Source organism: Rhinolophus ferrumequinum, chromosome 3 (genome assembly GCF_004115265.2).
Source record: "Rhinolophus ferrumequinum isolate MPI-CBG mRhiFer1 chromosome 3, mRhiFer1_v1.p, whole genome shotgun sequence".
Classification (NCBI taxonomy): Eukaryota; Metazoa; Chordata; class Mammalia; order Chiroptera; family Rhinolophidae; genus Rhinolophus; species Rhinolophus ferrumequinum.
The window spans coordinates 26,432,475-26,445,997 of NC_046286.1; positions in this window are offsets into that span (position 1 = coordinate 26,432,475).

The window sequence follows — 13,523 nt, forward strand, 5'->3', positions numbered from 1 at the left end:
TTGTTCTTGAATCAATTCCAATGTGGGAAGGATTCCCCCACACAACACCAAGCAGTTCTCAGATACCGGCAAAGTATCCAAGTTCAGATACTATCTATCTGGAGAGAGCATCACATTCCACAGGTAAAGGGTTTAGTACTACAAAGGTCCCCCACTCCACTTCAGGTGCCAGTCACAAGTCCAGGTTATTACCTGTACTTCTGACTCACTGCTTATAAATCAGAGATTCTCCATTAGAGAAATGCAAATAAAAACCACAATGAGATACCACCTCACCCCAGTGAAAATGGCTATCATAAATAAATCAACAAACAACAAGTGCTGGTGAGGATGTGGAGAAAAGGGACCCCTCCTGCACTGTTGGTGGAATTGCAGATTGTTACAACCACTATGAATGTCAGTATGGAGGTATCTCAAAAAACTGGAAATGGAACTACCTTATGACCCTCCTAGGTATCTACCCAGAGAAATCCAAAACATTAATACGAAAAAAATTATGCACCCCTATGTTTATTGAAGCACTATTCACAATAGCTAAGACATGGAACAACTGAAGTGCCCGTTGGTAGATGAGCAGATTAAGAAATTGTGGAACATTTATGCAATGGAGTATTACTCAGCCATAAAGAAGAATGAAATCTTACCATTTGCAATGATATGAATGGACTTAGAGAACATTATGCTAAGTGAAATAAGTCCGACAGAGAAAGACAAATACCACATGTGGAATGTAAAGAATAGAATAAGTGAATGAACTGATAAGAAACAGTCTCAGAGACATAGAGGAAAAACTGAGGGTTGCTAGATGGGATGCAGGGTGGGATGAGGGAGAAGGTGAGGGGATTAGAAAGCACAGTCAGTAACCACAAGATTGCCAAGGGGATACAAAATGCAGTTTGGGGAATATAATCAAAAATGTTGTAAAGATTTTGTAGGATATCCGATGGACACTTGTCTTATTAGGGAGACCACTTTCAGGATGATGTAGATGCCTGATCACTGCACTGTACACCTGAAGCTGAAGCTGAACAATAATGAACTTCAACTATAACTTTATATATATATATATACTCCACTTCTTGTGAATATACATGTGTGTGTGTGTGTGTGTGTGTGTGTGTGTATATATATACACATATATATACACACATATGTATATTGTGTGTGTGTGTATATATATATACACACATATATACACACACATATGTATATTCACAATATATATATTCACAATATATATATGCGTGTGTGTATATATATATATATGTATATATATATTCACAAGAAATGGAGTACAGTATAAGGAATAGAGACAGTAGAAATGTAACAGCTATATGCGATGTCAGAAGGGTAGTAGATTGGGGAAGGGAGGTTATCACTTTGTGAGGGGCATAAATGATAAATGTCTAACTATTACATTGTTTTCTACACCTGAAACTAATTAAATAAATAAATAAATAAATAAATAAATAAATAAATAAATAAATAAATAAATAAATAAAACTGTTTGGAGTATAAGAAAAAAAATCAAAGATTCTCATAAGAACCACTAAAGTGGCTCACAGAACTCATGAAACCTGTTTACTCACTGGATTACCAGTTTATTACAAAGGGACATAGCTCAGTAACAGCCAGAGAAAAGATGCTTAGAGCAAGGCCAGGGGAAAGGGTGAGGAGCTTCCATGCCCTCTGCAGGAACACCACTCTCCTCAATCTCCACATGTTCACCAACCCAGAAGCTCTTCAAACCCAGTTCTTTTGGTTTTTTATGGTGGCTTCATTACATCATCACGATTAATTAAATCATTGGCCATTGGCCATTGATTTAACCTCCTGTGTCCCTTCCCCAGAGTTCAGGACAATGGGACTAAAAGTTCCAATCCTCTAATTACATGGTTGATTTCCCTGGTGACCAGTCCCCATCATTAGGTGCTGTTCAAAAGTCATTTCATTAACATAACAAAAGACAGCTTTATCACTCTCATCACCTGAGAAATTCCAGACACAGGGATAAAGACCAAATATATATTTCTTATTATAAATCATAATTTCATAAGGTATCTCATGTGAAGTGTCATGCAAGTGTAAATATCAGTAAACAATACAGACAATACAATACATAGATGCTATGGCAAGTTCTTTTTTTGAAGTTTGCTAAGAAATACATTCTATTCTTCCATCTGTTTTTAAATGACCAATATACATATTTTCTTTTAAAAATATGTAGTAGACATAATAGCTATGAAGATGGATAAAATAGGTCCTGATCCTTAAAGAACTCACTTCAAAGTACAAAAAAATACAATTAGGTGGTACGTTGAACTTTAAATTTAAAGTAAATTTTTTTTCAAAACTTTGTTCATTAATATAGTGAAAGTATATATGAACTAAACAGCATATCTTAAAGAAGAAAATTCATCAAATGTCATCTATAAATGATCCTTATACTTAATAAATAGACATTAAGAAATGCTATGTATATTCAAATAAGCCTATATTGCTTTTAGAAAGTAAGTTGTGAAAGCACTGACGGCAACATAGTGAAATGGAAACAAATTTGTATTAATTGAGACACTGACTTTATTTAATTATTTCTATACTTTCTGAGTCTAATGCACAAATAGAGCAAGTTATAAGCATAGATGTACAAGCACATAAAACTATGCATGGTTAAAATGATGACTGGCATTTCTTTATTGATTGTTGCCCGTAAGTTCCAAAGATAAATCAGCCTTATTGTTTTTTTTCATATTTTTTCAAGAACAGTGGACATGTAATTTGATATTAGTTTCCAGTGTACAACATAGTGATTAGACATTTATATACCTTACGAAGTGATCACCCCAGTAAGTGTAGTACCCATCTGATATTATACATGGTTATTACAATATTAACTATATTCCCTATACTACACTTTACATCCCTATGACTTTTTATAACTAGCAACTTTTACACCTTAATCCCTTCCCCCTTTTCACCCATTCCCCCAAGTCCCTTCCCATCTAACAACCCTCAAAATGTTCTTTGTATCTGAGTTTGTTTCTGTTTTGTTCATTTATTTTCTTTTTTCGATTCCACATATAAGTGAAATCATATGGCATTGGTTTTTCTCTGTCTGACTTATTTCACTTAACATTATACCCTCAGCCTTACTGTTTCTATCACTAATAGAATATCTGAAGAGAACAGGGACTCAAACTTGAATGGATACTTGCAGCACTCTAGTGGCCATTCTTTAAAAGTGCAAAGACACTTTGTAGTAAAATAAATTACAGTGAATGACACAGATGTTCTTGAAAAGATATCTACATTCATAAACCAGCATTGAAGTTAAACCTGTTATTCTTACAGTGTACATAATTAAATTAGTGTATTTGTCCTGTTAATTTTCCTCTTTTCTCAATGCTGTACATATTGGAGGACACCACTTGAGGAATATTAAAGTGCAAAGTGATAAAGGAGAAGAGGAAAGATAAAAGCGAAGGAGCCCATTCAAGTCAAAAGTTATAAAGGGGCTAGTTTGGAAAGATCGTTTTTGAGTCCAATATTAATTAGAGTTATACGTGAAGGTAGATTAATAATTTTATATTCCTAGAATGTAATAAATTTTGTCCCTGTAACAAAGAATTTGTTTGGCCAAAGTAGAATCCTCAAACTTACAAGAAAAAAAGTGAATTGATGGAATACTTGTCCCGTCCAGCACAACACGGGCAGTGAGGGTGCGAGAAGGGGCAGCTTTGGGTTAAGTTTTTAAGAAAGAAACATACAGAGACTTAATACAGTTAAATCTCAGAAGGCCAGGGGTCTCACAGTCATGAAAGACTGGAGCCCAGAATAAAGCTGACTGCAGGTTTTTATTGGTAAGTATACAAATACAAGAAAGTAACATTGTTTCTTACACGGTCTGTGAGACTCATACATCATAGCAGAAAAATGTTTATTCCAATCACCCTTTGTCTGTTAACATCCCAAGCACAAGGTCTCATGATGTCTTAATTACGGTATGTACCCTCTCAGGGTCAAGTCTCTCATATTGTAACAGTTCCGTTGAGATAAGTGGAGAGAACTGATCTTTATTGTCCTCATGACTTCTCTCACAATCAGGTGAGAGAGGAAAGCCAGAGTCAGCAATGGGTTTTCCCAGGCAGGGGTGAAGCGAGACAAGGCTCCTTTTTGGATCTTCTAAGGCAGCTCATTGGGGATCCCCACTCAGTTCCACCTGGCTTGAGTTGTGCCCCCCCATGGGGAATCTTACTCGTCATTGGCTGCAAACCATCTTTTGGGGACCAGACAGAGAGACATAAGGTGTAAAACATAAAGTTAAGCAAAGTCCTAAAAAGGCACAGTCTCACAGATTTTTCTTTCCTCATGGAAAGACACGGGGGGTGGGGTGGGGTGGTGACAGTCGTCTAGGCTGTTGTGTGACTACAAATACTATCTATGCACCACGTCAAACTGTTTACCAAAGTTTTTATATTACACAATATGTGATCATTATAAGACTGGGAAAGGATAAGTGGGGATGAGGAGGTTGGAGAATAGTATAAATTGTAAAAGGAATCAATTAGAGAGAAATAATATTAAACAGGAAAACAAATTAACCAGAAAAAATTCAGACATAAAAGACTTGTGAATGAGAGTCCAGCTACAAAATGAATTGCTGATGAAAACTGATATTTGTCAAATTATATATTTATCTATAAAAAGGATAATTTTGGTTAACTTGTAATTGTTTTCTTTAATTTTATCTGATTTTAAAATTTCTGAAAGATACTAATTCTAGAAAAACATGTTTTAAAAAATGCGTCAGCTGGGAGTTAAAATATCACTTGCTGTTTGATAAAAATTTGGTAATAAAATGTAAGCTGGCAATTGGGTAAATGAAATAATGTTAAATAAGTTTAGCTGTTCTTCAGCTGAAATACATGCATACATTTGTCTTTGCTGCATAAATAATATACACACCTTTTGAAAATTCACTTAGCTGAAAAAGAGCTTCATAGATGTCAGAAAAAATAAAAGATAGCAATTTATTTTAAATAGCTTGTTTTCAATCCATTGAGTCATTATTTAAAGTTTAAAAAGATTATTTTTAACCTTAAGCATGTCCCTCATTAGTGTCTACATGTGGGCAAATGAAGGCAAATATAAAAAGAAGTAAATCTAATGCCAACATTTAAACAATTGAATCAAAGGGTCTTCATCTGACATATGCAAACACAGTTCAAGATGAGATAATACTGAAATGGTCCCATACCTAAACAGTTTCTGTGGTGTCTTTTTATACAATAAGAGAAAATACATAATGTTAAAATATTTCCACATAGTTGTCGACATGTAAATAAATGGGTAAGGGAGTAAAATGTTGAGTATGACTATATGCAAGCTCACTAGTAATCATTATTTTTCACATTTATGTAACTCCTGTCTATATATGATCAGATGAGTAAAAATCTAGTCAAGATATGTTTTTAAAAATTAATAATTTCTGAGGAATTCCAGCACTCCTAGATATATGGAATTCGGTAGAGTCAGGGGCTCATCCTTTATCTGCTACAACTGTGTTTCCCTGAAAATAAGACCTAGCTAGACCATCAGCTCTAATGCATCTTTTGGGGCAAAAATTAATATGACCTGGTATTATATTATATTATATTATATTATATTATATTATATTATATTATATTATATTATATTACATTAATAAGACTGGATCTTATATTAATCTTTGCTCCAAAAGACGCATTAGACCTGATGGTCTGGTTAGGTCTTATTTTCAGGGAAACACGGAAATTGTTAAATTCAAATTAAGTACTAAATACGTATGTACACACGAATCATACATGATATATTCACAGTTCATCTATATTAGGTACTTACCTCATAAAAATTAATTTTAAGAGTAAATAAAAACCATGCTATTTAAAACAAAGGAAAATATAATTTTAAATCTCATAATTTGGATTATTAAATTCTTTTCATTTTCAAGAGAAGGTAGCCATGGGTAAAAGAGCTGTCCAAAGGCAATTGCTCCTGTGAAAGAAAAATTATTCTGACACTTATTAAAATGGCAAGGAAGACTTATTGTAATAGGTATCAAGATTACTGCAATAAGGGAGAGAGATCGGGGTCAACTTCAAATACTGGAAAGGAATATGGGGATTTATAGCCAAAGAGCAGAGTAAGGGGTCAGTGGATGAAAAATTACTAAGAGGATACGTTAAAGACAGGGGGATTCTTGATAAACTAACTTCACAGGATTCTTCCTGAAGGCAGGCCAGGGTGATCAGACATCAAGGATGAAAGACGAGGAATTTGATCAGATATGGAAGGTATTCAGATATCAAGATAGAGGATTCTTGATAAACGGACATAGTAGGATTCTTTTTTTTTTTTTAATTTATTGGGGTGACAATTGTTAGTAAAATTACATAGATTGCAGGTTTACAATTCTGCATAACATCATCTATAAATCCCATTGTGTGTTCACCACCCGGAGTCAGTTCTCCTTCCATCCACAAGTAGGATTCTTGCTATCTCTGGGCTAGGCATTCTGACAACAGGGTCTAAGGATGAGGCCCAGTCAGAAGGAGAACTCAGAGGAGTCTGTCTAAAGTTTGGTTAAGGAGAGAGTCTTTGTCATTCACAAAATCATTTTGAAAGAGATTTAACTGCTCCCATTAATTTATACACACCAAGTATTCAAAGCATGAGAATACAATAGGCCATGACTTTTCAAGATTTACTTTCTTAAGGTACGTGAAATATATAACACACTTGAACACTTATTGTTGTATTTAATGGTTTTACTTCTATTAGATTCTCTACTGATGAATTTATCTTTATGTATTATAGACTTCATTAGTCTTTTGAATTTGTGCTTTGAATTTCTAAGCACTTTGTAATCATCGATTAGCTATTTTTCCCAATGTTTCATATGAGATAAGCCTAATTCTTCCAATTTCAAATCTTTTTATAAATATCATCTAACTAGTTTTCACATTACTCTTGAGGACTGAGTATATCTTCACTTTATTTTATAAGGATAATAGAAATAGGATGGGTAAACCACTTTTCTGAACTGATAAGGGAATAACTGTGAGAAAAGAGGAAAAATTTCATCTCAAATAAAATAAAACACAAGGGTGAGGCCATTAAAATCTATAGATATTTTATTACTGAGATCTTTTGGATTTGTTTTTACACATTAGTTCTCAATGTAATCTAATGAAAAAATTAATTTTGGAATCATATACTATGTCTGCTAACTTCCATGAACATTTAGGCAGATTACTTAAAATTAAAACATCTTACTTGTAGAATGACAACGGTTATATTTTGATGAACTGATTTGTTTTGTTTTGTTTTGTTTTTGGTAATTGTAAAGAAACTAATCAACAATGCATGTGAAAAAAATGTGAAAAAAATGTTTAAAAGAATAACATCACTAACAATGTTATAGTTTTAGAACCCATAGGTATATCTGCATTGTGCTACTGAATACATCTGTTGATTCGCAAACACCTCAATAGATTCCCAAAATCTACTAACGAGATAATGTCTCACATCTTTTGCCTGGCTACTCAGGCCTTTCAGGTGCCCTCAAATCTCTGCACGATCTGTTCCTTATGCAAGGAACAGATTAAGCCTCATTCCTTAGCAGTCTCTGTTCTTATTATGCTCCAGAGATTCTGACCTCACTCTTTTTGCAAAAAGCCTCCTTCAGATCCTTCTCATGCATACTTTCCTCTTTTTTGGATGTCTCTTTGCAATGCCTTTAACTGTTTAATCCTACTCCTTCTTCAGCACTAAAAATCATTCAGCAAAGCTTTCTTATACCCCAAATTAGGCCATAATTTATATGGGAATAAAATGGGCAAGGCATTGAAAGAAAATGACAAATAGATGAAAATAGTTAACCGTGATAGTTATGAAGAACGGGGAAAAGATCTAATAAAGTGTTAACAGGTAATTTGAGGAAGAAATGAGAATAAAAAGTATAGACAACTAGAAAGATAATTTTGCTGTGCTAAAACCTTAATTCTATACTTCTAAAGAAGTCCTTCAAATACTACAAAACTCAGAAAAGGAAACAAATTCCTAAATAAATACTGATGGAATGATTCAGTTATATAAAAGAAAATATATTGTATAAGCATATGGACAGAACTTTTCATTAAAAAACAATATTACCTGACCCTGTTTATCTTTCTGCTTTATTAAACAAGAGAAGATAATGGAGAAATTAGTGGAGGAAACAATCAAATTTACCCATCCCTCACCACCATGTAATGCTGAAGGAGAGTAATTCTTCATATACAAGGACTTGGGATGTGTAGTAACCATTTAACCCATTCAATTGAAAAGAATTAGTAGAAAAGAATTTTTCAAGAATGCAAATTTGTGGTTTAAAATATTGGGGGATGTAACAATTATTGAAATAATTTTCAAAATATGGCTACATGTTGGATGAAATTAGTTCTGTTTGAAAGTAAGGAATATCCAATTAAAAAAAGGAAAGTAATGGAAACAAAGAAATCAGTTCTAAAATATCAAATTATACAAGCACAAATCCAACAATTTTAATGTTAATTATTAATTCTTTGAAAATAAGATTCACATGCAAAAGTATTGTTATAAAAATATTTATTGCAAATTGATCAAAATAAAAAAACGTTTCAGTATATAATATTGGTTAAATATATTATGATATACCCTTAAAACATCTCTTCAGCCACTAAAAATTATGTTTTATCAAAATATTCATAAAATGTGAACATATTCATAATATATGTTTAATGACAAAAGCAGATTACAATAGAGTGTGTGCATTACAATTATTTCAATTCATTCTATAATGTTCTACAATTTAATAGGAAAAGTCAATAAATACCAGCGGTGTCAATAAAATGTATACAAGTAAGCACTTTGGTCAATGTTGCTCAAGCAGTAGTTCACCATAATCAAAAGTGTCTGGACACTGATGGTAACCACTTTGAGCACCTCTTATAACTGCAGAAGTCAAATGTGACTTGTATTCATTTTTTGTTATAGGTACATGTTGAGTATTACAATTTTAATACAATTTTCCTTCCTTAAAATGTGTATACATTTTTTTGGCACCCTCTATATTTTTTCAGAAATAAATTGTTTTAGCCATTTTGATGTGCTAGAAGTATGTGTGGAATTTGAAATGGATTAGGTCAAATGTGAATATGTTGGAAAATTTGGGGGGCTAAAACACAATATCTAGCCAATTCAATTATGTTTTTATTTAAAAAACAAAAACAGGTTACTATATATATACAAAATTAAAGCAAAATGGTTTGGAAATCTAACCCATAAAAAGATCCTCATTTACATGTATTTAAAGATAGAATCAGGCAGCAATCTACGGTATCTCATGTTTCAGTAATTGACAAACTTTATAGAGTCCATAACTGTATTTTCATGGATAAACCAGGGAAAATTTTATAATTGGTAAGTATTTTCTTGAAGACTTTAAACATATTGTTTTCCCCAGAAGTGTTAAAAAGATGATGAAAAATATAGGTATATATAACTGGAGTCAGAAAGCAAAAATCTATAATCTAACTCTTATTTTCATATTACAAGTCATTATTTGAACTTTTCTCTTAGATTTGGGTTGATGAGTAACTGATATTATTAATATTTATAATATTATATCAGAATTCCATTTTAATGATTAGTAAGGAATATCCATAATTAGGTAATTAGCTCATCTATAAATATTTTTAACCAAATAAGGAGTTTGAGAATTTATAGGATTATTCATTAGATCTAACTGTTGCTGTTTGCTGTTACATGCATATTATATTAGGAAGAAAGATTAATCTTCTTAATTAATAAATATTTAACCTCAAATTTACATTTCTCCACTTAATGTTATATTTTCAGTCTTCTAGCAAATTTCTTTTTTGAAAATGACTTTCCAGTTTATTTGTTTAGCTCATTTTTGTTTTTTTAAGTCATGAAAAATGATTTCTATAGACAAATACTAATATGCCTGTCTTTTGTCCAATGGAAACATAACAAATAGAAAGGCTACATATGTGAAGCAGTATCTGTTACAATCATAAAGGCAGATGTTTCACCATCATATAATCTTCAATTCTCTTTTAGCTATACCTGTGCTCGAAATATGTAATGTTGAAGTGTTGTGTGCCTTTCATTCATTTCGTATAAGTTTAATAGCATTATAATTGCTTAACATTTTTCGATTCATATCATTTGAGTTGTGATGATGTTAGTGTTCTACCAACTAAACTAACAGCTTTTGTTTATGCAACAACAGCTTCTTCAGGAAGACTGAACACTGCTGCTGCAGTCTGTTAACTCTCTTTGCTTTCTTGGTGCTTTCATTGTGAATTCATGTGTATCTGCCTCTAAACCAAATTAAACTATAATTCTTAACAAATCTCAAAAATCCCACGTAGCTAGAAAGATGGGGAGGGCCTTAGAGCTTTCCACAATGCTAACCGAAACGAGCACCTTACTGCGATGCTGACTCCCACACTTTTCTTTGTCCTATTTATCTCAGTTTGTAGCTAATTCATTTTTTGGTTATCTAATAAATATTTGCCTTCACATCTATACTTTAAGCAAAATGAGATCAAGGAGCACATCTGTTTTTTTGTTTTTTCACTATTTTACCCTCAGCACCTAGGGTAGGGGTTAACTGAAGAAAACACAGAGACCAGAGTTCTAACAGGAAAATGCAGGCTGCAGGATTCATGGGATAGTTCTTTAGGATCTTGTTGCAGTGGACAAATCATCTCTAATTTCTATTTTCATGTCTTTTGACTCAAGATTACAATGTCTGGGTCTGGGTCCCTTGTCTACTTCTTGTTAAAAAGAATACAGAGCATCCTGATTGACAGCTACTAAGGCTATATGGAATGGAGAGTAGAAATTCCCCAAAGAAAATCCAGGTGCTATTACCAGATCAAGGAAGGAATGGATACAACGAAAGCAAAATTGAAAGACTTTTAGTATAGGGAATGATCAGGTAGTTCTATATTTCTGACAAGTCCTTGAAGACATCAACAACAGAAATCTGCAAAAACGTTATTAAATTCCCCTTAATGTCCATCTCTCCGTAGACTAACCAACAGCAAATTAATCTTCTATTAAAATTTATTTTGCTAGCATATATCAAGATGGCACATATATGTAAAATATTTTTTTAAATATTAATTGTAAAATGTTTTTCTTTCCCCTTAGATTGTTATTCCATAAAGGCAGGGACCATGTGTGTTTGTGCATTTCTGTATTCCTAGCACACACCAGAGTCTGGTACAACATAGGCAATCAAAAATTATTGAATAATAAATCAAGGAAGGACTATAAGGGCTTTCTATCTACGTACATACCTTCTAATCTCCTTCTCTTATGAGAACTAGAAACAAGTTGTTTAAGGCTGAAATTATTTTCAGAAGAACTTGTACACAAATATGGAATCCAAGAAAACTAATCCTACTGCTTAAAAAGAAAATATGTCTGTCACTGTTGAGCGAGGTGCAATTTAGGAATCTCATAAAGAATATTAAGAACACAGAAAATTATGTAAGTTGATTTCATGCTAATGTATCTATGCTCTAAAGCAGAAAGAAAGGAAACTTCATTGACAGGTTTGACAGCTTGAATTCCTCCAAAATAATTCTAAAAGTATGAGGACAAGATCTTGACCATTATTTATCCAGTACAGTATTATTTTCCTGAAATAACCCTCCCTGGAGAATTGTCATGAGAATCTAGCAGGTAGGCATATATCTTCATCAATTAAATCTTTCTTGTTGACATCTCCATTAAGTGATATTATTCGTTCTGTTCAAAAGTGTAATTCCTTCTCATTGTCCTATTGATTGAGGGTTGAGATATTCATACTGCTATTGCTTACATTTTATTTTATTTATTTTTTATTTTTTGCTAATTATAGAACATTTTTCTCTTGAAAGCGAATAAGCTTTGTTGCCCTAATTCCTTGCTTCAGTGGTTTGCTACTCTACAGACACTTCTTCAGCAAGGATTTGTTTGATGGTGTTGCATCCTTTAGTACATGAAAACGTGGTCAAACTTAGTGTTGTTAACCATATAGCAGTAAGGTAATAGAAAGAGTACTGCTCTGAATTAAAATTCTGGCGTGATATTTGTTGGATGTGTGCCCTTCAGAAAAAAAAATATCATTTTTTCCCTGAATATTTGAATTTGTGCCTGTAAAAAGAGTACAAGAATATAAATAGCAAGTGTGCAATACAAAATGGGACAGCCTATGAGAATGGTAGCACACTAACTCATGACAGTATTTGAAAATAGTTATTTTCTTCCTTTATTTTTAAACAGAAGATGGCTATGCCTTTTCTGACCTAGTATATCTACTAATAGCTGAAGCTACCTTCTGCTACAAGATAGATATATATTTTCTAATAAAGACCCTGATCTGCTAACCATTCTTAAATGGAAGCTTATGGAGAAATCTAATGGAAATATTACTTCTAGCTCCAATCAAGTGTTGGCATGAGCTAGTATGTCTTTGTCCATGATACACCTGTAAATGGTTAAATTAGATCAGAAGTGTTTACTTTCTCCTTACTTAGTATATATTGTTGTCACTGTATTTGTAGCTGGAATAGCAAGATTAAAGATTATAAGTGTCAGGAAGCCAGAACTACAAATATTTTATGTAACCAGCATATAACGACCAACTAACTTAGAGTCCCAAGGTGTGGTGACCTTTATTATCAAGCACATTATAAAGTAATTGGGTTTGTAGTTGGGCTAGTTAGTCTCTTTGTGTCCCTCCAAATCTACTCTCTCCGTTTCCTTGTATTGCTATACTCAAGAGATGACTTCCATAAATTGTATCAGGCTCCCTTCCCCTCTATCTTCTCATGGGGATTGCTCAATAGAAAGCACCAATAGGTGATGGAAATGTGGAAGGAGAGATAGTTTGGAGTTTCTTTTTTGTCCCTCACTCTTTTCCCACATCTGAATTGTGTTGGCTGTTGGAACAGGACCAGTAGATGTTCAATAATGAAAGACTCAGAAGAGAGGAAATAATTAAAGAATAGGATCTACAGATATGGCCCATTGGATGGCCCCATTTCCAATGATTTTAGCTCCTTACAATTTCCATTCAAACAAATTTTTCTCTTGCCTCTTCAGGTTTCATATAGTATTGGATTGCCAATATTCCCAATATCAGCTTCCTTCACTAAAGCTGGTTGCTTCTTAAATTTCTCTATACTTTCATTAACTCTCCTTAGCTAATATCCTCTTTAATATCCTAGAATGTGCCATCTGTTCCTTGCCAGAACTCTGATTGAAACTTGGCAATCTACCTGGTTTGAAGAACAGCTCAGATGCACTCAATAGTGATTGAGCAAGGAGTGACTTCTGAAATGCACAGTGAAGAATGCAGTGAACTTTTTCCCTAACATAACAATTATTTAACTGGAGAAAATTATAAAACAAAAAGTTTTATAGTCTCAAAAACATTTAAA